Here is a 24,990-nt window from a genome sequence, read left to right on the forward strand (position 1 = left end):
GAGTGAGTGAGTGAGTGAGTGAGTGAGTGAGTGAGTGAGTGAGTGAGTGAGTTGTGGCCCACCAGTTGCCAGCGGAGCTGGGGGCAGATGAAGAGGTTGGGGAGGATCTTGGCCTGGAAAGGTGTCGGATGGACGCAGAGATAAAGCCAGAGCCATCCAACATTTCCCAGCCACTGGAGAGGCAGCTGCCTTTGGAAGATGAGATAAGTGGGGAGGAAGAATAGTTCGGGCCTGTTCTAGGTGTGCGTATATGCAGAGCTGTTATGAGAGGAGAACAACTGAGGACAAGGAGTCGACTCGGGAAGCAAGGCACACGTGGATGCTGAATGCTCCCCTCCCTGGCTGGGGAATAAATAGAAGGAAAGGGTGGTTGTAGGAGACAACAGTTCAGATTTCTGAAGATTTGGCTCATCATGTTTCATGCCTCAGAGGTTGCTTGCCAGAACTTAATTTGCAGCTTTTCAGCTGGCAGTTCATGGCCTGGCAATTATCACAAAGAACAGATAAGTTATGTTCCTGCAGTTGACTCTTTGAAGGACTATTGCCTGGACTTTTCAGGGTGTGAATGTCATTAATTCACAGGAGATAAATAGTTTTTTTCTGGGACAAGGAATCTGTTTCTTGTTTCTGCTAAGGTTGGGTCAGAACAGATAGATAGATGATAGATGGATGGATGGATGGATGGATGGATGGATGGATGGATGGATGGATGGATGGATAGATAGATAGATAGATAGATAGATAGATAGATAGATAGATAGATAGATAGATAGATAGATAGAGTATATAGAGATATTCCATGTTAAACATTTGTCATCTATACCCAAGCCAAACATTTAGAAAAATTGATGCCTGCAGCATCTAGTTCAATGTCTTCTCTATCAGTTTCCTGTTGCACCTCTTATAATTTTTTGTATTCTCCTCTGACACTTCCCTTGAATCCCCTCCAATTATTTTTGCATTTTTTTCTAGCAATACCCTTGCCTTCTGAAAGCAAGTATTCAACTGAAACCACTGCTGTTTAAAAAATAAAAAAGAATGGAATCACTAGCACAGCGCAAAACAGAACAGAGCAGAATAGAACCGAATTGCTAACACAGCACAGCACAGAACAGAACAGAATAGAAGTGAATCGCTAGCACAGCACAGAACACAACACAACAGAACAGAATAGAATAGAACCAAATTGCTAGCACAGCACAGCACAGCACTGCACAGAACAGAACAGAATAGAACTGAATCGCTAGCAAAACACAGCACAGCACAAAACAGAACACAACACAACGCAAGAGAATAGAATAGAACCAAATTGTTAGCACAGCACAGCACAGAGCTTGGATGTCTTTTAGTCCAGTTCACTGCTCAAGCAGGAGAATTTATACTATTTCAATCACACCTTCCAATTTGTGCCATGAAATGGGATTTTTTTTTGCTGAAATCTCAGTAAAAATAATAGTCTTTTTTGCATGTATAAGAAGTTAATCAAGGCAGTTATATTCGTGGCACGACAAAATCGCGGTCCACTAAAGCGTGCCCGATTAAAGTGCGTACCTGACGTCATCAGCAGCGCAACAAATACGACCGCGGAGAAAAAAGGGTGCTTTAAAAAGCGCTTTTAAAGCAAGCCGATTCACATAAAGGTAAGGGTTAGGTTTAGGGTTAGGGTTAGGTTAAGGGTTAGGGTTAGGGTTAGGGTTACGTTAAGCGTTAGGGTTAGGGTTAGGGTTAGGGTTAGGTTAAGGGTTAGCGTTAGGTTTAGCGTTAGGTTAAGGGTTAGGGTTAGGGTTAGGGTTAGGGTTAGGGTTAGGGTTAGGGTTAGGGTTAGGGTTAGGTTAAGGGTTAGGCTTAGGGTTAGGTTTATGGTTAGGTTTGGGGGGGTTAGGTTTAGATTTACGCGTTAATTTTAAGTTTACCGCTCACAGCGTGCTGTTTTCGTCGTGCTGTGATGACGTCACATACGTGCTTTCGTCGAGGGCGCTTTAGTCTACCGCAGTTTTGTGGTGGAACCGTTATATTTAGATTATCAGATTTCAGTCTTGTATTAAACATTACTGCAAAACTTAATCCCTTTGTTTTTGTGGATAAAGTTGCCCCACAGTGATCCTTAGAATGTTTCCTTATACAAAAATATCCCTCGACTACTAGCCATTCATCTCAGGAGCTGAATACAAAACACTGCAGTTCTTGTAGTGTAACATCAGGAGCAGCTCCCCAGAGTGCAAGTGGTGATCTCAAACGCTCACCTTTTCCCAGAGAGACTTCACTGGCCAGAATTCACCATCTGGCTGCTGATTTCCATTGCAATGCTGTCCCTCCTCTTTCAGAGACATCTAGTTTTCCATAAATTACCAGCAGAAACCTCCCATATCTAGTATCATGTGAGAAATGTTTTCCATTCAGGGGGAAAGGGTTTTATTCCTTATATAATTACTTTGGAAGAGTGGAATTCTCAAGTGGCTAAAAAGAAAAGTTTGGGGAGAGAAAGAATGAGATGATTGTTTCACTGCCAGAAGAAAGGATCTTAAAATAAACAGTACAGAAAACTGTATTCCTGACTGTTGCAATAAATAATGCAAAATGCCTCTATCAATTCAGAGAACCATCAGAAAAGACTCCAGAGCAACAGAAATCAATGCAACAAGCCCCTTATTATATTTTATAATTTAATGAGCATGAGATCAAGGGATTCTTAAATGTCACTTCCATGTAGTTCAGGAAGAAATCTAATTAAAAAAAGATAGGAAAATTGTGAGTCAGCATAATTTTAGGCATAATTAGATATGAGAACACTAATGTTTGCTTATGGTAGTCTTGAATTAAACAAAACAGGCTGTAATATACAGCATATATGTGTGCCTGTGCCTTGTATTAAATAATAATTTAAGAAAATCTTAGTATTAATAATTAAACTCAACAAAGTGCATTAAAAAAGGCCACTATGATTGAATAGTCTTCTATCTCATAGAAGAGAGAGGATGGGAGGAGGAGGAGAAAGAAAAGAAGAAGAGGAGGAGGAGGAGGAGAAGAAGAAAGAAAGAAAGAAAGAAAGAAAGAAAGAAAGAAAGAAAGAAAATTAGTTCAAGCCCCATTCTTAATTAAGTAAGTGGAAGGTTGCTACTGGCCTTTAAATTCAATGGTAATTCCTGAACTATGAATCTCAAGACTGCAAATCCATCTCAAGGACCATAACCCAAGTTTTCCCAAGAGTGTTGTTTACCTTTAGTATAGTAATCTCCAAAATATAGGGACACAAACTATATGATTAGAGCTATTTACTTGCTAACCTAACTGATCTTCTGGGCAATTCCTTCCCAGGTTCAGATACAACTGAATCACTTGCTTAGAAATAACTGAAAGCAGGAATCCATTGCATTGCATATTATTAATGACTAGCTGATAACCCGGCATTGCTGAGGTATTTATTTATCCCAGCCCTCCTTCCATGAACATAGCCCCAGTTTCTAATATTGGATTTCCCTCTTACCAGAGGGAGCCCCCTTGTGGAGTACTGAAGCCATTACCATGGCAACCCCACAGCACTGTACAGTAGAAGTCATTTTAAGGCAGTACTGCAGACGCCATTTTAAGGCACAACAGGCTGTATCTTAACAGAACACCCCACCCCCCCAAGGAGTGTTAGGAGTGTCTTACCCCCACAGTATTTTTTCCCAGAGAGTAAGTAATCTATATACCAAGATTGGTTGAAATTGCTGGAGATGTTGCAGAGTTATGCTGGACAGACACACACACACACACACACACACACACACACACACAGAGTGATAGATAGATAGATAGATAGATAGATAGATAGATAGATAGATAGATAGATAGATAGATAGATAGATAGACAGACAGACAGACAGACAGACAGACAGACAGACAGACAGACAGACAGACAGACAGACAGACAGACAGACAGACAGATGGGGAAGGATTGTTTCCTTAATTATGCAGACTACAGCAGGAAGAAGAGAATGGTTTTTATTGTAGATATCTGTGTGTAAGAGATATTTAAAACTCCAGAATATCTGTTGCTGGTTGTATCAGCTTCTTTCTGCAAGAAAAGCTTCTTGCTTATGAAAACTGATTACCATTCAGGATGCTTTCACAAGAAGAACATGCCGGCTGTCATGTCTGAGGGTGGATTCAGTACTCTGAAACTGGTCCTGAGTTTAAGGAAAAAAAACTTCATCTGCCCTGTGGCTAATGCAGAGGATGAATCAATCTAATCATCCGGAATATGAGTGTGAATTTGTTGCTAATGCAGAGGAGGGATCAATCTAATTATCCTGAATATGAGTCTGAATTTTTACACTCCAAACAAATGTACAGACAACTTACTTGATGGATTTTGCATTTCTCTAAATGTTAGGATACACTTCTCTGTTCCAGTACATTTAAAAAATAGCTCCAAAATGCATTTTAACAAGAATTCAGAGCTATCCCTGAATTGAAAGTTATCTACAAGATTCAACTCTTCACCTTATAACAAGCTGGTGAAAGAAGGAATGCGGTTAAGAATAAAGAGGAAAGATTACCCCATCAACTAAGTGACTAGGATTTATTTAAACCTCGACTTGGTAAATTTCATCTAATCAATAGTGAAATTCATTTTTTTTTACCGGTTCTATGGGTGTGGCTTGGTAGCAATAGCAATAGCAGTTAGACTTATATACCGCTTCATAGGGCTTTCAGCCCTCTCTAAGCGGTTTACAGAGTCAGCATATCGCCCCCAACAACAATCCGGGTCCTCATTTTACCCACCTCGGAAGGATGGAAGGCTGAGTCAACCCTGAGCCGGTGAGATTTGAACAGCCGAACTGCAGAACTGCAGTCAACTGAAGTAGCCTGCAGTGCTGCATTTAACCACTGCGCCACCTCGGCTCAGTAGGTGTGGCAGGGGAAAGAAACGGCAAAATCTCAATTCCCTCCCCACTCTGGGGCCAGTCAGAAGTGGTATTTTCCTGATTCTCCAAACTACTCAACATTTCTGCTACCAGTTCTTCCAAACCTGTCAGAACTGGCTGAATTTCACCCCTGCATCTAATATTCTAAGCAGCGTACCTCATTGGCTCTCAATACCACATAGGATGAAGGAATTGCTAAAGAACCATGCAGAGACAGCTGGTTCAACAGATAGATTCTACTTGTGGTTCAGTGGAATCTTTAATTGTTTACTATCTATTTCTCTCAGTGCATAACAACAATTTCTCTTGGCATGTATCTCTTTGGCTCACAGTTTGGGAATTACATGGTTAGCCCTTCTTAAGCTTTGTATATGTGTAAGGTCCTTTCAAGTTTGATATAAACTACAAGCAAACCTGGCCTGCAGTCCCTTACGCAGCCAGCCAGAAAACCACTTAGCGGGCTCCCAGCAATGTTGAATCACTGTGTGAAGTGAGCAAATGTGATCACAGTTCTCATCAGTGGCATGCAGGCACCCCTTCCCATGACTTCATGATCCTGGGATTGGCTTAATCATCACCACTATTCCAATAATACGCCGGTGTGCCACAATTGGGAGTCTCCTCTTTCATTTGAGTTTTGGGTTTATTTAGAAATTGTTCTATTTGAATAGCAGTTCAGGGCTATTGGCAAAGCAGCACCCTGAGGGGGAAAGCTGCTTTGGCTGAGCCCTCGGCTCTGCTGATGAATGAAATGGGTTTGTTGAAGCAGGGAAATAAATGAAGCTGAAAGGAAAGTGCATTGAATTTTCTCCATGCCTAGAAACCTGCTAATGCTAGCAGTAGGGAAGCAAAGTACGATATGGATTTATTAAAGTATCCAATAGAAAGCGCCTATAAAGTGTGGTGGCTTAGCAGGAACTGAGACTAAAAACATATCAAAATGAATCAATTCAGAGGGAAAATAAATGCCTTCAATTTTGCCAAGAACACTGGTGCGTTTTTATTCAGATGCCCCAAGGAATTCATCTGGTCTTCCTCCCAGATAATAACACCTGATAGGATTTTAGCATCATAATAAGCCAAGAAGAGAAATTTCCAGCCAGTAGAATTAATTCGCCTGGCCAGACTGCCTCATCTGGCTGAAGGGAGCTAAGTCAACCCCTCCTGTCCCTTTCTGAAATTCCGCTCTTCCTGTTCACATTTCAGAGAATGGACTCCTCTTGGGAATGGAACTTGTCAAAATGTGTTCATGGCCATCTGTCAATTCAGGGTGCTTCCAGATGGAAGAGTTTTCAAGCAAAGATTTCCTGTTCATTTCTTGAGGTGGGGGGAGAGATTAAGACAGACAAGACAGCAAAGTTTATTGAAAGGATTCCTAGCTCCTCTTGATGGATTGCTCCTGAGAATTGGATAAAATTTGAAGAAGAATCTAGGCTCCCCCCCCCCATTATGTATTGAATGTATATAGTTGTGTTAACTGTGCTAGGCGAAACTAACCTTTAGATGACTTTAACTGTTAACTGTGCTAAAGCGAAACTAACCTTTAGATGACCTTAACTGTTAACTGTGCTAAAGTGAAACTAAGCTTTAGATGACCCTAACTGTTTTGGAGGGAAATTTAGAGCATTTATATTTGGGTGGGCTTTTTCTAATTCTATGATTGGGTAAGCCCTGTGGGCCTAGAGCAGTGGTGGGTTGCTAATCCCGTTCCAACTGGTTCGGTTGGAACGGGGCCGGTGGCATCCTCGTGCACGTGCGCAGTTCACGCATGCGTCTTAGCGCCTGCGTGATGCTCCAGCTGCTCGCGGAGAATCACGCAGGCGCTGTATGTGCCATCCAGCTGCTCGCAGAGAATCGCACAGGTGCTGTATGTGCCCTGCGCCTGCGTGGAAGCACAGAAGCCTTCAAAGACCGGTAAGGAGCGCGGGCGGGCGGGTGAGCCCTTCGCCATTCCCAGAAGTTACTTACTTCCGGGTTCACTGACCAACCGGTTCACGGGAACCGCTACGAACCGGTTGAAACCCACCCCTGGCCTAGAGTATAAATCACAGGCATTTGCCTGCAGTTCCTCAGTTCCATTTTTGGGTCAATAAATGCTGTTGCAGCCATGCTGGTCTGATCCTTGCCTACTGAAACCCATTACACAATACCCCCACTCCCTTAATGTCTGGGAGGGATCTGAGTCTTCATCTGCATCCTCTTCTTCACGACTGCTGTACATCTTTCTAAGACCATCTGGAAAAGTATCTGAGAAGAGAACTCTTCCTGAATTAGCTTCCATAGAAGCAAATTCAAGTGGGTTGTAATCAGAGGTGGGTTCCTACCAGTTCGCACCTATTCAGTAGAACCGGTTCGTCAAATCTACCAAACTGGATAGAAGAGGTTCCACCAGTGGACCCGGAAAGCAGGCCACACCTACAGAAGAGGTTCCAAAATTTTTTGAAACCCACCACTGGTCCTTGCATATGATTATTCTACACTATCATGCTCATATTTATAAAACTCAGTGCCTCTGTGAAAGGTTAGGATGACTAATGTGTTTGTGGTGCAATCAGAACATTGCGTGTGTTGAAGTTGTTTTAACGCAAACCAAAGATGCCTTTTAGAAAACAAGTTTACATCATACTCTTATGCATGCCAGTGCTGTGTGTGAGGTAATTTAAGGTGGTTCTGACAAGTGTTGTTGGCATCTTCATATCCGGTCACATGGGTGGCAAGCCACTCCCATCCGGTCACATGGGCAGCAAGCCACTCCCACAAAGGAGGCCACACCCACAGAGTAGGTTCGAACAATTTTTGAAACCCACCACTGGTTGTAATACAGAAGAAAAGTTTTGCAGAAGTGTAAGAAAAGTTTTACTATGGAGATAGGCTTGCAATCCTAGAGGGGCAGAGAGGAAGGACATTGATAAGATCTGTGTTTACTTAAAATACATGAAATGTTGCCTATCAACTACAGAAGAGAAACAGACCAGGAAAGAGAAACTGGAATGAAATACAGTAGGATATAATCAGCTTAATGGAATATTCTAGCTAAAAGCTAAAACCAATACTTTTGTATTAGAAGCTGGAAATATATGGCTACTTTTTATTGTGGGTCCCACCTATCTATATTTACAACTGTAATAAATATATTATACTGATCTGCCAAGTTTGTCATGGAAATCACCTTAGCTTTAGCACTTACATTTATAAAGGCCTGTGCCAATGAGAACTGAACATGAATGTGATTATAAGCATTTTTCCACTTATGCCCCTGATCCATGGTCTCCCAGGCTGGAAGATGGGGTCCTGTTTGGATTTTCTCCTGATCAATTATAGTAATCACTTGATGGTGCCAATTCACTGTCTTTCATTGTGGGCAGACTCTCTCGGAAACATTATACCGCCCAAGCCAAGTTTGAGAACAAGAGAAGTATTTTCAAACAAGCCCATCAGTAATTAGCAACTGAAAAAAGATATTCAGATGGCACACACTTTATCTAGCCAACATCACCCCCTCTAGACCAGTGGCAATCAGTCTTCTAGTGGCAATCTTTTAGAGGACAGCCTTTTGGAGTGACATCTCAGAAGCCACTTGTTAAGCTTCAAGTGGCGTTTTTGCTGTTGTGATTATTATTGCTTCTCAGCTTGCCAGTGAACTATGGGACGGAGGGGAAGGGAGAGATAGAACTAAGCTCCAGAGATAGCAATAGCAATAGCAGTTAGACTTATATACCGCTTCATAGGGCTTTCAGCCCTCTCTAAGCGGTTTACAGAGTCAGCATATTGCCCCCAACAACAATCCGGGTCCTCATTTTACCCACCTCGGAAGGATGGAAGGCTGAGTCAACCTTGAGCCGGTGAGATTAGAACCGCTGAACTGCAGATAACAGTCAGCTGAAGTGGCCTGCAGTACTGCACCCTAACCACTGCGCCACCTCGGCTCTTGATCAAAATGCCAGCCATGGCAACCAAGGACATTTACCAGAGGGGGGAAAAAACCCTGTCTCGCAACAATACCAGAAGTCTCCATTGGACAATGTGACCTGGTCTAATAGTGGGGAGGGAAGACTTGAACTTTAACTATATGGTTTTGCATGGCAAGTAGTTTTGGTTTTGCCCTCATCTTTGCTGATTCGATGTACTCATTAAAGTTTTGCACTAAGAGATTGGATCATTTCAGCTGTGCTTGCCTTGGTTAGGTTTGTCTGTCAGAACATTGACACTGGTAAGGACCTGTGTATAAAAGTAGGATCAGTGGTGGGTTCCTATCGGTTTGGATCAGTTTGGCTGAACTGGTAGTGGTTTGGTGGCCTGGGTCACTGCAACTGGCAGCAACCTAGGCCTGTCACACCCCCAAACTGGTTCCCTGGGTGGTGCCATCAGCGGCACCATCTTGTTTTTCAGTTCTGCACTGACGCAGAACAATTTTAATTGCACTGCACATGCGCGCGCAGGCAGTAGTGTCTGCCGGAACCCACCCCTGAGTAGGATCTATGCTTCTTTCAGGTGCTTTGCTCTCTGAAGAGCCGAGGTGGCGCAGTGGTTAAATGCAGCACTGCAGGCTACTGCTAGATCAGCAGTTCAGCGGTTCAAATCTCACCGGCTCAGGGTTGACTCAGCCTTCCATCCTTCCGAGGTGGGTAAAATGAGGACCCAGATTGTTGGGGGCAATATGCTGACTCTCTGTAAACCGCTTAGAGAGGGCTGAAAGCCCTATGAAGCGGTATATAAGTCTACTGCTATTGCTATTGCTATTATCACTGGTGTTGAGTCCTCTTCTTCTCCCCCTTCCCATAAGGTGCTTCAACTCACAAGTAGGAATCTGCCAGGGACGTGCAGTCACTAGAGGCAAGGAAGGCAGAGCCTCACCAGTCTCCTCAGGAAAAAGAAAGAAATTTAAATATTTTTTAAAAAATAATTAAAGCCAAGGTAGTTGCTACCAGATTCCAGCTCACAGTGGCTTGGTGTCTGCTTAGTGTTAACCAAAGCAGAAGGCGAGAGAACTCGGGGCCTCTTTTCCATAAGGAATTTTTCGCCTTCTAAAAGTTAATAAAGAGTTAAAAGGCAAAGAAGTTCAGATGGAAAAGAGGCACTAATTCTCCCGCCTCCTGATTTGGAAGCAGCCAATCGTGTCTCCTTGAGCACACTTACGTTGGGCGGGGCGTGCTTCAGAGGAGAGAGGAGTGGGCGAGAAGGAGGAGGCTGCCTCTTTGCTGCAGACCTGGGCGCTTGGCGGCTCCCGCGATGCAAAGTGCCCCACCATCCCTGATGCTGCCGCCTGCTGCCCCGGCCTGCTTCTCCAGGCTCCGCCACTGGAAGTCCCGGATCACCTCTGGGGGAAGGCTGGGTGAGAAGCAGAGCGAAACTTCTCTGCGGCCTCCCGGCGCTGCCCAGAGGCTCTTGCAGGAGCACGTGTCAGCGGCCGGCGGCCTGGAGCGGCCCCGGCTGTGAGAGCCTCTGGGCAGCGCCGGGAGGCTGCAGAGAAGCTTCGCTCCGTTTTTCACTCAGCCTTCCCCCAGAGGTGATCTGGGACTTCCAGCGGCGGAGCTTGGAGAAGCAGCGGACGCAGGCCGGGACAGCGGGGGGGGGGGGCAGCGGGGCACTTTGCATCGCGGGAGCCACCAAGCGCCTTTGCTGCAGACCCGGGCGCTTGGTTGCTCCCGCGATGCAAATCCCCCCCCCCCCGCCGAGGCCGACCGCTGCCCTGCTGAGCCTCACCAGGTAACAACCTCACCGCACGTCACTGGAATCTGCTGCTTACACAAGAACACGAGAAAACCATGCATTTCTGATGACAATTATTTATTGAATTGAGAACCCGGTGACCAAAGACTTTCAGCACCTACTTTATTTTTGCAAACAAATCTAATTCAATATAAGCAATATTCAAATTGTCTGGCAGGTTGTTGTTGTTTTTTCCTTCAGTCTACAAACAGACAGCTTGACCCTATCTTCTGATCAAACTGGCTTGTTTCCATCTGTTTTTGCAATTTGCTGTCATGTTGTTTTTGAACTGTGTGAAAATGCTCATTGTGGGTTTTTTTTTTTCATCTTCTTCCCCCATCTAACATTTTTTGGCATGGAATTTATTATCATAGTTAAACATGTCACAATATTGCCTTGGGAAATTTCCATGCCAATATCATCTGACAAAACATTTTAGGGAAAGATTACATTGAAGAATCTTGGTTTCATAAGCCACGATTATGCTAAAATGGCCATGCAGGTAGTTCTCGACTTATGACCACAATTGAGCCCAAAACATCTGTTGCTAAATGAGAAGGTAGTTAAGTGAATTTTGCGTCAACTTTATGAATTTTCTTGCCCAGTTGTTAAGAGAATCACTGCTGTTGGAGCCGAGGTGGCGCAGTGGTTAAATGCAGCACTGCAGGCTACTTCAGCTGACTGCAGTTCAGCAGTTCGGCAGTTCAAATCTCACCGGCTCAGGGTTGACTCAGCCTTCCATCCTTCCGAGGTGGGTAAAATGAGGACCCAGACTGTGGGGGCGATATGCTGACTCTGTAAACTGCTTAGAGAGGGCTGAAAGCCCTATGAAGCGGTATATAAGTCTAACTGCTATTGCTATTGTTGTAAAATTAGTTATCTGGTTCTTCAGGGAATCTGGCTTCCCCAATACCTTTCCTTGCCAGTAGGTCACAAAAGGACACTACGACTGTCATAGATATGAATCAGTTGCCAAGCATCTGAATTTTGATCATGTGACCATAGGGGGATGCTGCAATGGTCATAGGTATGAAAAACAGTCATAAATCCCTTTGTTTCAGTGCTGCGGTAACTTTGAACAGTCCCTCAATGAACTGTGATAAGTCAAGGATAATCTGCATTTGAATCAGTTTTTTTTCCAAATTTAGAACCTCCTTTAGTGAAAACATGGATTTTTGGTAATCACATTCAGTTAAATTCGTATTTAAATGTTCTCATTTAATCAAAGTATGGTACGAATGATTAAAAATCCATATGGGGACTTAGCTAAGTGGGCACTGAACTTTCAAACATAGGCTTTCACCATTCTGCTCTAGAGAAATTGTGCATGGAATTCAACACAAGAGAATTAGCCTCTCCTTGAGGAAGATGAGCAGTATAGATACATCATAAATACACACACACACACACAAACACACACACACTTAGCACAATGGTGAAGAATCAGAGGTGGGTTTCTGCCAGTTCTCCCCGAATCAGGCGAACCAGTAGTGGCGGCAGTGAGAGGCTCCGCCCACCTGCCCAGACACTTCTGCGCATGTGCAAAAGCACTGCCTGAGCGTGCGAGCTCGCATAAGTGAATAAGTAGTAAAATAAATTGAAACCCACCACTGTGAAGAATGAATCCTACTATTTTCTTGCAGGGTTATATCTCCGGATGTGAGGAGATATACAAATGGAGAAGATCTACAAATGCCTAAATATGCTCTTTAGGAGAAATTCAGCTAGGCATAGCTCTGAATTTCGAGTCCTCGTTCTTTAAAAATTAAGACTGCAGCATATGCAAATACAACAACTGATGCTTAAGTGAAATGGAAGGTGAAGCTGCAAGATGGGTCAGAAGCTAACAAGGAACTTTAAAACTTAAAAGCTGGATCCCATCGAGTTTGCTCATTATCCTTGTTTTTCTTTCCCACTCTGTGCTTTGACAGCTTTCTCCTTTAATAGTAGCAGTGATGAGTAAGAAAGGGTCGTTTCAGTTTATTCGAGCTAGACAGATGCTATTTTTATGTAGTATTTCAATTCCGCTAACATTCAAACAGCTTTAAGTCATTATTACCTCTTAATGCACACACAAAAAAGAGGCTACTTGGTGGGGAGTGATGGGCAGAAGGAAAGGATAATGCTTAGAGCATATAATAGGTGGGAACGAAGCTTTCTTTTTACTGCGTGACACCTTGTATATGTTATTTCAGACATCGTGTTAGTCTGTGCAACAGAGCTCACCAGAATGAAGCATTATGAGCAACAGATGATGTCAGTCTCTGCTTTGCTGCTGCTTCGGCTGCCATTGAAACAGGGAGGGGGGGCATGGTATTTGGGAGGGGATTATTAATTGTGCTGGAGGAAGATTCTGAAGATTCTGCTGCCTGTCTTACTGCGCATGCGGAGGAGGTTTCCCGCCAGGGCCAACGGCACCGACATTCCATCTTGGTGATGCCTTTCGAAGTTATCTCGCACCTGACACTTGGGAGAATTATGATTGGACTATAACGGGGATGCCAAGTGGTGGGGAATGGGTTATTCTATATATCATTTGCTTTCGCGCCTAAATAATCAGTCTTCGCTTTGCTACGCTTCTGATCATTTATAATTAGTAAAAGTACACTTGATTTCTATCAATGGAGTCTCGTGGGTTTCCTTTCCTAGTTATCTAATGGAGGAGTGCTGACAGATGATTTGCCCACTGCAGTAGAAAAAAGGTAGATTCTTCATATAGCTCTACACTTTCCCCCACTAGGTTTTTGGGGGGTTTTGCCTCTGCTTTTCAGGTTAATGGTAATTCTCTTGAGGGCAATTGAGTAGTTTCCTATAATTTTGAAACTTCTGGTTCCTGACTTGCTATCTTCAGACCTTCTGGCAGAGTGTCTTTTATTATTATACCCCCCACATGACCAGGTGGACTATTTTCCTGGCTGCCTACTCCTACTGCCTCACTCACCGACCTGACTCCACTTTAGGGCACGCAGATGCCTTGAGCCGCTGCCCATTGCCCAAAGTCCTTGCCAACCGCATCCCCGAGATGTTAGTCCTTCTCATTGACTGCCTGGAAGCCGGACCCATCTCATCTAGTGATGTTGCACGCCACTCTGCAAAGGACCCCAAAATAGAGCAAATTTTGAACTGGGTGTGGAGGGGGTTGCCCAAGGAGCCTGTTGGGGCTGATTTCAAAATGTATTTTGCCAAACGTGATGAACTGTCGGTCATTAATGGGTGTTTGCTGTGGGGGGACTGGGTAATCATTCCCAACCAACTGTGCATTGCAGTACTAGAAGCATTAAATGTAGGGCATTCTGGGATCGTCAGGATGAAGTCGCTGGCAAGGAGTTACGTTTGGTGGCCTAACAAGGACAGGGAGATTGAAGAATGGGTGGCCACATGAACACCCTGTAAGGAGTCCAGACTGTCTCCCCCAGAGGTGCCCACTAAGGAGTGGGAGTGACTACAAGCACCATGGTCCAGGGTGCACATTGACTTTGCTGGACCAGTTCATAGCCAGACATTCTTCATAGTTGTGGACGCTTACTCAAAACGGTTAGAAGTAGTCCTGATGACTTCCACTACAGCGGAATTGGTCCTCAAGGTACTACGGAGACTCTTCTCCACGCACAGCCTTCCTGATGTCTTGGTCTCTGATAATGGACCCCAATTTACTGCCATGCCATTCGAGACCTTCCTAGCATCTCAGGGAATCAGGCATGCCCTGGTCGCGCCATTCCATCCAGCCTCCAATGATCAGGCGGAGAGAATGGTAAGATCTGCAAAAGAGGCCCTCACTAGGATGGGCCCAGGGGATTGGCAAACATGAATTGATCACTATTTACTGATTCAACACATCACGCCCAGTGCTACCACTGGGAGAAGCCCCTCTGAGCTTTTCATGGGCCGCCATCTAAGGTCTCACTTAGACCAGCTACATCCAAATTATTCCACCTCAACACCCCCTGACTCCACAAGCAAGGTTCGAGCTTTTGCCATAGGAGATTCTGTATATGCCCACAACTACACCAGGGGAACGCTGTGGATTCCTGCCACAATAATTGGAATTACCGGTCCTTGATCATATACAGTAGAGCTCGAGGATGGCAGAAATTGGAGAAGGCATATTGACCAACTCCACAGCCGCATGCCCAACTCCACGCTTAGGCAACCAACAGTAACTCCTGCACGATTGCAAGCACCAATTCATCCTTCCTTTGCTTCTTTAACTAGAAATCTCTAAGTAATTTTTGAGCTGTAATCCAGAATGATAAATTTCCATTTCCAGATTAACTTCTTCCAACCATTACTTTATTGTCTCTTCTACTATCATAACAAGAGTGAAAGCACACCTTCTTCAGTCTGATAATTCTATTGAGACAGAATATCAGACAGCGCTTAGGGCAAGAATCAAAGACTGAATAGTGAGATCTGCCCCATTAAAAAAATCCGTGGCTGGACTATGAAAGATAGAGGTTTGGACTTTGGGGTCCCTAGGCAAGGCTGACAATTTTTTAAAAAATCCTAAAAAATCTAAGACATTTCTATTAACCATAATTTAAACATTTAAACAATGTACATTTTCTCAGCTGTGTCTTGGGTATGGAGAATAGAAAAGAAATGAATGAAGCATGGAGTAATAGTCATTATACATTGTTATGTATTAAAAATATATACTTATGTGTTGTGACTCAGCAGAAGTTTGCTGTGAGTTGGGATGCAGGAATAACAATGCAGCTGGGGCTCGTTAGGGTGGTCTTTTGGAGATAAAAGGACTGATGGTGCCACGCCCTGGTTGCAGAAGTCAACGTTCGTCGTTCGTTCATGGTTCCTTGTTCATCGGTCGTGGTTTGTTTGTGAGAGACACTTGGAGAAGTGATTTGCTTTCTTTCTGTATACCAGGTTTGGCTGTAAGAGATCTTTGTTCTTGCATTCTGTTATCTTCTTGCCAGAGACTTTATTTATGTTCATTTTGGGCTCACAGCCAGCGTGAGCCGAGGACTGATAAAGTTATTTCCTTTTAAGTCTGTCTGCCTGTCGCCTTTGATTGAGCGAAGAAGGGGGGGGGGGTCAGAAAAGTTATGCTAAGGAGGATTAACCTTTAGATGACCCTGACTGTTGAATTGGGCTAAAGTGAAACTAACCTTTGCATGACTCCAACAGAGTCCTTTACCTATGCATTAGTTCGTTCATTCATTCATTCATTCATTCATTCATTTCTGTTTTGATCTCTGATTGTAGGAATCTGGCTAAGTAATGATGTCCACATTCAACACCTGGACAAACTGAACTGAGAATGCAGAATGTTTTTTTGCTTTCAAAGAATAATGATATATGCTTTAGGCATGCTTTTACTAATGGATTAGATTGCATCTTAGAGGTTTCCTGAGATTTATTCATTTAAATATTTACATCTCCTCTTTGCATAAAACATAGTCAAGATAGCAGAGGAAGAAGGGGAAAGAGACATTTCTAAGCCACAGGATTTTCCATCACTCAGGGTCACCCAATTTGCTTTCAAAAGGAAAACCAAAAAAATCACATTTACGTGATGTGCTCTGTGCTCTTCGTTGCCGTATAAGCTCCATACCCATATATTCCTATAATAACAATGTTTTTTATCAGAAAAATGCAGAGAACAGGTATGTATTTTTCCTGATAATCCCATTTCCACATAACAGATGGAAGCTTATTTTCAGGGATGAAAGGGATTTGCTTAAAATAATTTAGTTATTCAGAGCTTGGTAAATGTAAAAGTCGAATAGTAGTAAATGACTAGGGAATGGGTATTCACAAGCAGTCAGTTTAAAATAAATGAATGAAAGGGGGGGAAATACAATGAAGTTAAAGGATTTTTCACAGAGAGGAAAGGGCATGTTTAATAACTTTATTATAACTGTTTGTGGGGGGAGACGATGCTTTAGTGTACCTCTTAATTGATTTTATCCTTCAGAATTGTGCACTCCAGAGGCAAAAACAAGGAATAAAGCCAGGCCCTGAGATTTATAAAATAATTTATAATATGGCTAGAAGGGACATTCATTGATTGTCACTGTTCATATTTATTTATCTTCTACGGGTTCTCGTATGTTCCTCTATACCACCTAATTACATTATCCAGCCATATCAATTAATTAAATGCATTGAAAAAAGTTCTTAACTGGATTAACTGGATTGTGCTTGTATAAACCCAGACTCTCCTGTGCTCAAATGAACAGCTTTCCCACTTCTCTTCGTGCCACCGCAACGGTTGCCATAGAATAATTCACTCCGTTTCTATTGGACTTTAGGGGTGATTGAGTTTGCTCCTGCTGCTCAAAAGAACAGTGGAAAGAAAAGGCATCTTTAGTCTCATGCAAATGGAGAGGATCAATAAATCACCTGGCACATGCTGGAATCATTACTTGCTTAAAAGAAGGAGGTTAAAAAAAGGGCAGGCGGGGAGGAGATCCACAGACCTTCAACATGTTACTTCAATGAGATCGTTTTATCTTCAGGACTCGGTAAGGGCATTGACCACGCTACCTGCCCTCACAACAAGGTGAGTGAATTCCCCGCTGTGATCTGCAGTGACATTCAGATGAAAGAGATATCAAAAAAGTCCCCAAGGGCGAAGAAATTAATGGAATTGGTATTTACCAAAAATATTTAAATAATAATCCGAGCCACTTGCCTTATTCCCTTTCTTCTTTATCCTTCGCCATAGCTCACTGCAGTGGTAGGTTGGGGCAAACTTTTAACTGAGATTGCTGGCTGGGCCCTCCCATCCGCCCTTGTGCTATGCTCCGGGTTGGATTTTCCTATAGGCTAACTAGGCTTCAGCCTAGGGCCTCAAGATCAAGAGGGGCCTACATTCAAATTGTTAGCAAAATTAAAATTACACTATTCTAAAAACAGTGAACACTAAAACACTGAACCAAAAATAAGGAGAAATTCTACGCATATGACTAATAAACAAACATAAAAATGTATTGGTTAAGATCTTCCAGTGCCGTGGCAGTTGGGGAGCCCGCCCACGTTCCCGTCACTGGCGGTCGGGCAAGAGGAGCGGCCGCTCCCAGTAGCCGCCCCGTCGACGCAGAGCCCACCAGCAGCCAGGCAGGTGAGGGCAAGGGGGCCGAGCCGGGCAGCTGAGTGCAGCAGGGGAGGCGGCTGGCCTCGCTGCCTTTGCCGCAGAACAGAGCCGCCCTCCGTCGGGAGGCCAGCTATATATATTGATATATATTGATATATATCACAGTAATGATGTATTTTATTATCTCTCATGTAATTTACAAACTTAAAAATGGGAGGTGAAAGGGCCTCGTAAGTGGAATAGCCTAGGGCCTCTTTTCATCTAAATCCGGCCCTGGCTATGCTTTCCATATATAACGTAACTTTCTGACTCATTCTCGCCGTCCATGCTTCCCAGCTGAGTTCTGTGCAGGGGTGGGTTCCAGCAGACACAAGTGCCGATTTGCTCATGATGCACACACTCATAATAGATGCTGTGCATGCATGTGCAGTGCAATAAAAATTGCTCTGTGCACGCGCAGAAGCAAAAAACAAAATGGTGGTGCCTAAGGCGCCACCTGGAGAACTGGTTCTAGGGTGTGGCAGGCCCGGGTCACTGCTGGTTCCAGCGCCCCAGGCCACCAAACCACTTCCGGTTCAGCTAAACTGGTCCAAACTGGTAGGAACCCACCACTGGTTCTGCGCCACCCCTGCTGTACTCACTGGAGCTGCCTGAGTTGATTAGTGGCCTGTTTGAAGCTCCGTTTCAGTCCCAAAGAGGTGCATATGAGCATAGCAAGCATCTGTGTACACTCTCTCTCACAACCAGCGAACCCATTGTGAACCTAAGTATAGCCCACCTTTGGCTTATTGGCATATCATTTTTTTTCTGATCAGGCACTGTTAGTGTAACCTCAGTTACATCATTATCAGGGGTGGGTTTCAACCGGTTCGTGGCGGTCCCTGTGAACCGGTTGGTCGCCGAACCTGGAAGTAAGTAACTTCCGGGAACGGCGAAGGGCGCACCTGCCCGCCCGCGGTCCTTACCCGGTTTTGATGAGTTCTGCGCTTCCACGCATGCGCAGGACGCATACAGCGCCTGCGCGATCGTCCATGAGCAGCTGGAGCGTCGTGCAGACGCTAGTACGCATGCGTGCACCGCGCGCGTGCACGAGGACGCCGCCGGCCCCGTTCCAACCGAACCGGTTGGAACGGGGCAAGAAACCCACCCCTGATCATTATGGTTGGTTGCACAGTCAGCCAGATGTTTAGATTGCATTTGGCATTTTTAACCCGCCTCTCGAGTCCTTCCCAAGGATCTGGGATAGGCAGATTTTGTTTTTTTGATGGCATCAAAGGAATCACTGCAAGATGTAATTTGTTCCAAGTAAAACTGCATCCTGGCAATTGGCTAATGGGGATGTTGACGATTATTATTTCCAAAATCATAAGAAGAAAGAATGTTCTGTTCTTTGAGACAAGCTTATGCTCATTCCCTTATCAAATGAATTTGGCATTCACGGGGAATGCTCGAAGTGAATTCTAAACCTTGTGATGCACAACATACACTGTAACTAAAATATTGCCTGAATCTGTACACCAATTGCTTTCTTCACTGTATACATGCTACAATGAACCTAGCCTGGTTTATCTTCAAGGACTTCTAGTTTCCATCATCAGTTGTGTGAAGAAAGAAACGAGTCCATTGTTTGATAGATTGGGACTTCTCTCTTAGATAGGTACAGAAGCACCACGATGTTGGAAGAGAAACTTTAGGGCTACCATTTGTAAGCTGAAAAGAAGTAAGGACCATTAGTTGGCAGAAAAAATGTGCAGAAAACCCAAAACCTAGTGACCATATGGATTTGGGTCATTTGGACTCAACTATAACAGAACAACAGAGATGGAAGTGACCTTGCAGTTCTTCTAGTCCTTGGGTGTCAAACTCTCTGTGTCACGTTGCCATCATGTGATGTATCACGACGTTTTTCCCCTTCATGGAGCTGGGGTGGGCATGGCCTGTGCATGATGCATCTGGTCCGTGGGCCACCAATTTGACACCCCTGTATCTAGTTTAACCCTTTGCACAAGCAGGAGACCCTAAACCATTCCAGATAAGTGTCTGTGCAATCTCTCCTTAAAAGTCTCCAGTGATGGAGAACCCACAACTTCTGAAGTCAGGCCATTCCACTGGTCAATTGTTCTCACTGCTAAGAAATTTCTCCTTAATTGTAGGTTGCTTCTCTCCTTGATGAGTTTGTTGTCTTTCCTTCTGGTGCTTTAGAGAATTGGCTGCCCCCTCTTCTTTAGAGTTAGCTCTGAGCGAGATGTCAAGTACGGTGGAGAATAGTATCTCGTCAATGGTCAAAGTGCTCAACTTTATGTGTAAATGGTGAGGAAGAAACACCTTGGCATTTGCCTCAAGGAAGGTGGCACATTCTTGGGTGATACTGCGCAAAAAGCAGACTTCCAGAGTGGACATCATCTACTCTTTTCTAAGAGTAAATCTATAGGGGGGGGGGAATGTAACGGCATTCAGTATTTTCCAGAGATCATACGATGACTGACTTGTGAAAATTGGTTAAATGTATGGCAGCTGTGAATGAGGCATGCTTGTAAGCACTTCTGCATTGTATTCATGGTACAGAATAAGCCTGAATAATCACTCAGATTAGTGCAAATTTTCTCTTAATTTTCCAGCTTTGTTTTCTGCAACTGAATGCTCTCAGGAATAGGACTGTATTTGTATTTGTATTTGTATTTTATTATTTGTATGCCGCCCTTCTCCGGGAGGACTCAGGGCGGCGAACAACTCAAGGGGGAAAAAAAGGGGAACACAAAAAGACAAAATACAAACAATAAAAGTAGACAACAGTCGCACAACCATACATGTCGAGAGGGGGGGAACTCATCACCCCCAGGCCTGCCGGCAAAGCCAGGTTTTGACGGCTTTTCGGAAGGCCTGGAGAGAGGTGAGGGTCCGAATCCCTGCGGGGAGTTCATTCCAGAGGGCCAGAGCTGCCACAGAGAAGGCCCTCCCCCGGGTAGTAGCCAGGTGGCATTGGCTGGTGGACGGAACCCGGAGGAGGCCAGCCCTGTGTGATCTAATGGGTCTGTGGGAGGTAATTGGCAGCAGGCGGTCTCTCAAGTACCCAGATCATGATCATCTGTATCATGACAGAGTGCCATGCCCTCAATAAAAATGACCTTGGCTCCTGGGCAGTGGTGGGTTCCTACTGGTTTGGACTGGTTCAGTTGAACCTGTAGTGGTTTTGGCAGCCTGGGTTGCTGGAACCAGCAGCGACCCAGGCCTGCCACACCCCCGAATCAATTCTCTGGGTGGAGCCGTAGGCACCACCATCTTGTTTTTTTTGCTTCTGTGCATGTGCAGAGCAATTGTTGTTGCACTGCGCATGCACGCAAAAACACACGTGCACACAGCCACGAGCAAACCGGCAGTAGTGACCCTAACCCTAACTCACCCCTGCCCCTGGGTAATCCGAATTTTTAACTGACTTTCAATTATATTTTAATTTGGATTGTATTAGCTATTGAATTATGCCACATTTCTGCCTAATGTGTATGGGGGTCTTCATTTTGCATTTTATTAGTTTTATTGTGTATGTTTTTATTTGAACAGCGTTTTTAGTGTGCCTTATTTTAAACTGCCTGGAGAATTACAGTTATTATGCATTTTAATTTTTTAATAATAAATAAATAGTAATTTTTCCACAGATAGGTTTGCCCAGTAAATATGTAAAAGAGGCTTTAAGTTATTCACATTATGCTTATAAATCACGAAGAAGCCTTTTTCACAAAGTTTGCTTTTTTAAAAAAAAAATCCCAATTTTTGCTTAAATAACTTGCCAGCCCATAGTTAAATAATTTAAATCTTCATATCGAGTCACAAAATACTCTGCAAAATACAGAACCAGTGTTCTTTTGCGGTAACTTCAGAGGCACATGAAAGATATGATGAAAATGCTTTTGCTTTTGCCTCATTTGCCTTCTTTAATTCTTCCCTGAGCTTCCTTCTGTAGATTTCCATTTGTTCTATCTGGATATTGGAGGAAAAGATTATTTGCCAAATCTGATTTTCATCTCCTGGATTAATGGGATTCCCAATTCCCCACCAATTCCTCTACTTCCATGAATGATCTGCAGAAGAAATCTGCTCAAAATCATGTGTTTATTTTTAAAGCATATTTAGAAAATACATGTACTTCAGAGGTAGTATTCAGCCAGTTCTGACCGGTTTGGGTGAACCGGTAGTGGAGATTTTGAGTAGTTAGGAGAACCAGCAACTACCACTTCTGACTAGCCCTGCCTCCCGAGTCCCAGTTGATTGGCCTGTTTTTGTTGCCCTGCAGAGGAGAACCGTGACCCATCAAAACCGCGCTCGACTAAGACGCACCCGATTAAACCGCGTCGCTGACGTCATCAACAGGGCGACAACAGCCAGCGCGGAGAAAGAAGGGCGCTTTAAATAGCGTTTTGAAAGCAAGCCGATTCAAGTTAAGGTAAGGGTTAGGTTTAGGGTTAGGTTTAGGGTTAGCTTTAGGGTTAGGTTAAGGGTTAGGGTTAGGGTTAGGGTTAGGTTAAGGGTTAAGGTTAGGTTTAGGTTTAGGTTAAGGGTTAGGATTAGGTTTAGGGTTAGGTTAAGGGTTAGGTTTAGGGTTAGGTTTAGGGTTAGGTTTAGGGTTAGGTTTAGGGTTAGGTTTAGGGTTAGGTTTAGGGTTAGGTTTAGGGTTAGGTTTAGGGTTAGGTTTAGGGTTAAGTTAAGGGTTAGGTTTAGGATTAGGTTTAGGATTAGGTTTAGGGGGGTTAGGTTTAGGTTTAGGGGTTAATTTTAGGTTTAGGGTTTACAGCGTGCTTCTGTCTCCGCGCTGTTGTCGCCCTGTTGATGACGTCAGCTACGCGGTTTAGTCGGACGCGGTTTAGTCGAACACGGTTTTGTGGTGGAACCGAGGAGAACAGAGCTGGAAACCAGGTTACTGAGGTGAGGAGGGAATGTGGATTTTGCACTATCCTTCTTTCATCACACCCACCAAGCCACGCCCACCAAGCCACGCCTACAGAACTGGTAGCAAAAAAAAATTGAATCCCGCCACTGATGTACTTATATAACAATTCGATGTGGAATTGGGGGAAAGGATAGATTTATTTTGGGGCCAGTTTGCTAAAAGGTTGCAACAACTTACAAACTTCTAATGAAACTGGGAGTGATTGCCCTAGGTACTTAAACGGTTCAGTCTTAGGATTGGAAAGGATGTATTTAAGGAGGATAAAAACACCCAAATGTTGAGATTAATATGAGCTGTACCTGAGGTAGGCAGGAAGGAGCTCAGAATCTACTTAGCCTAACCAGGCTTTCTAGCCATAAATAAGGAAGCGACTGCTGGCAATTTAACAAGAAGCCTTAAAGGAGCTTTTTCTACTGCAACCCATGGCAAGGAAGCAGTGAAAATATGAGAAGATGCAGAAAGTCGCATTGAAGTTTCAAGAAAATACTAACAGAATCAGTAATAACATACAATAATTGAAAGGTCAGTAGTAGTGTGGCTGTACTACATCACTTGAATACTTAATCTGGTATCTACAAACTCACATTCATGCCTTAGCCTCAGCTCCTAAAAGAGTCTATTAATCTTGAAAAGTGGATATGTTCAATAGGAAAACAGACACACACACACACACACACACACACACACAATGTATGTGAATAGTCTGTGCTTCACAAATAACATTCTCAAAAAAGCAATCTTTTAGACTGTTCAGCTAAATTATTCACCGGGAGTAACCATTATTTGGCAATACGCATATCAACCGTTCAGCCATGAGATTGAAATCATGTTTACAATAATTAAAAAAAAATATGTACGCGGATTTGTGCTTGAATCTCCTATTCTGCTCCAAGATTAAACTGTACATTATAAGGAATAGAGTTATTTACCTGTTCTGGTGATTAAACTATGCCCAGGAGATATGTAGGAGCTCTATAGTGTTCTGCACGCTTATAGCTTCTGCGCACATTTAAGAAAATGGTGGGGAAGTCATTACTAATCCACATCTGCTCTGCATTTATCCAACTCCCAGCTTCAGTCCCTGGCTTATTCCGTTCAAATAATGTATGTCGTACATCAGCAGGGAAACTTTTATCTCAGGCCTTGGAGAGATAGAGCCTGAAGAAATAAATGCAATGTTCTTAAGTTCATTATGTTTCCTTTTAAACACTTTTCCTTTCATTGATGCATTTGTCTTTTTTAATGCAGCTGTCAGAAACTTTAAAAAGAGAAATTATCTTTGTCAAAGATTATCTAGATCTATTTCAAGAAAGCTTCAGGGTAGTGTTCAACTTTGGTCATGTTGCTGACGGCCTGTGGCAGAGCTGGCACAAGGGTGGTGTGTCATTCTGTTCCTCCCAAAGGTGCTTTTTTTTCAAGAGACAACTCGTTTTTCTGGTTTTTCTTTGGAGACGTTTCACTTCTCCTCCAAAAAGCTTCTTCAGCAAATATAAAAAATATTGTTTGATTGCAATTCACATTCAATTTTACTAAATGCAGGTAGTCTCCGCTTAGGACCACAACCGAGCCCCAAATTTATGTTGTTAAGTGAGAAATTTCTTACATGAGTTTCACCCCATTGTATGACTTTTCTTGCTACCGTTGTTAAGTGAATCACTGAAGCTGCTAAATTGGTAGCATAGTTGTTAAGTGAAGCTGGTTTCTCCATTGACTTTGCTTGTCAGAAGGTTGCAAGAGGAGACCGGATGACTCCTGAACCCAGCAACTGTCATAAATGTGAGTCAGTTGTCAAGTATCCGAATGGAAATCATGTGACCATAGAGATGCTGCAATGGTCATAAGTGTGAAAAATGGTCACTGTTTTCAGTGCCTTTGTAACTTTGAACAGCCACTAAATGAACTGTTGTTGTAAGCCAAGGACTACTGGTAATAGTGAATTTCATCACATCTTATGGTTTCATTTTTATGGTTCATTTGTATATATACTGTATGATAATAGAATAAGATAGGATAGGATAGGATAGGATAGGATAGGATAGGATAGGATAGGATAGGATAGGATGGGATGGGATGGGATGGGATGGGATGGGATGGGATGGGATGGGATGGTTAGGAGCTGAGGTGGCACAGTGGTTAGGGTGCACTACTGCAGGCCACTTTAGCTGACTGTGATCTGCAGTTCAGCGGTTCAAATCTCACCAGCTCAAAGTCGACTCAACCTTCCATCCTTCCAAGGTGGGTGAAATGAGGACCCGGACTGTGGGGGCAAATTGCTGACTCAATTTGCTAAAAAAAAATTGTAAACCGCTTAGACAGGGCTGAAAGCCCTATGAAGCGGTATATAAGTCTAATAGATAAAATAAATAAAATAAATG

Source organism: Thamnophis elegans, chromosome 15, assembly GCF_009769535.1.
Source record: "Thamnophis elegans isolate rThaEle1 chromosome 15, rThaEle1.pri, whole genome shotgun sequence".
Taxonomy (NCBI): Eukaryota; Metazoa; Chordata; class Lepidosauria; order Squamata; family Colubridae; genus Thamnophis; species Thamnophis elegans.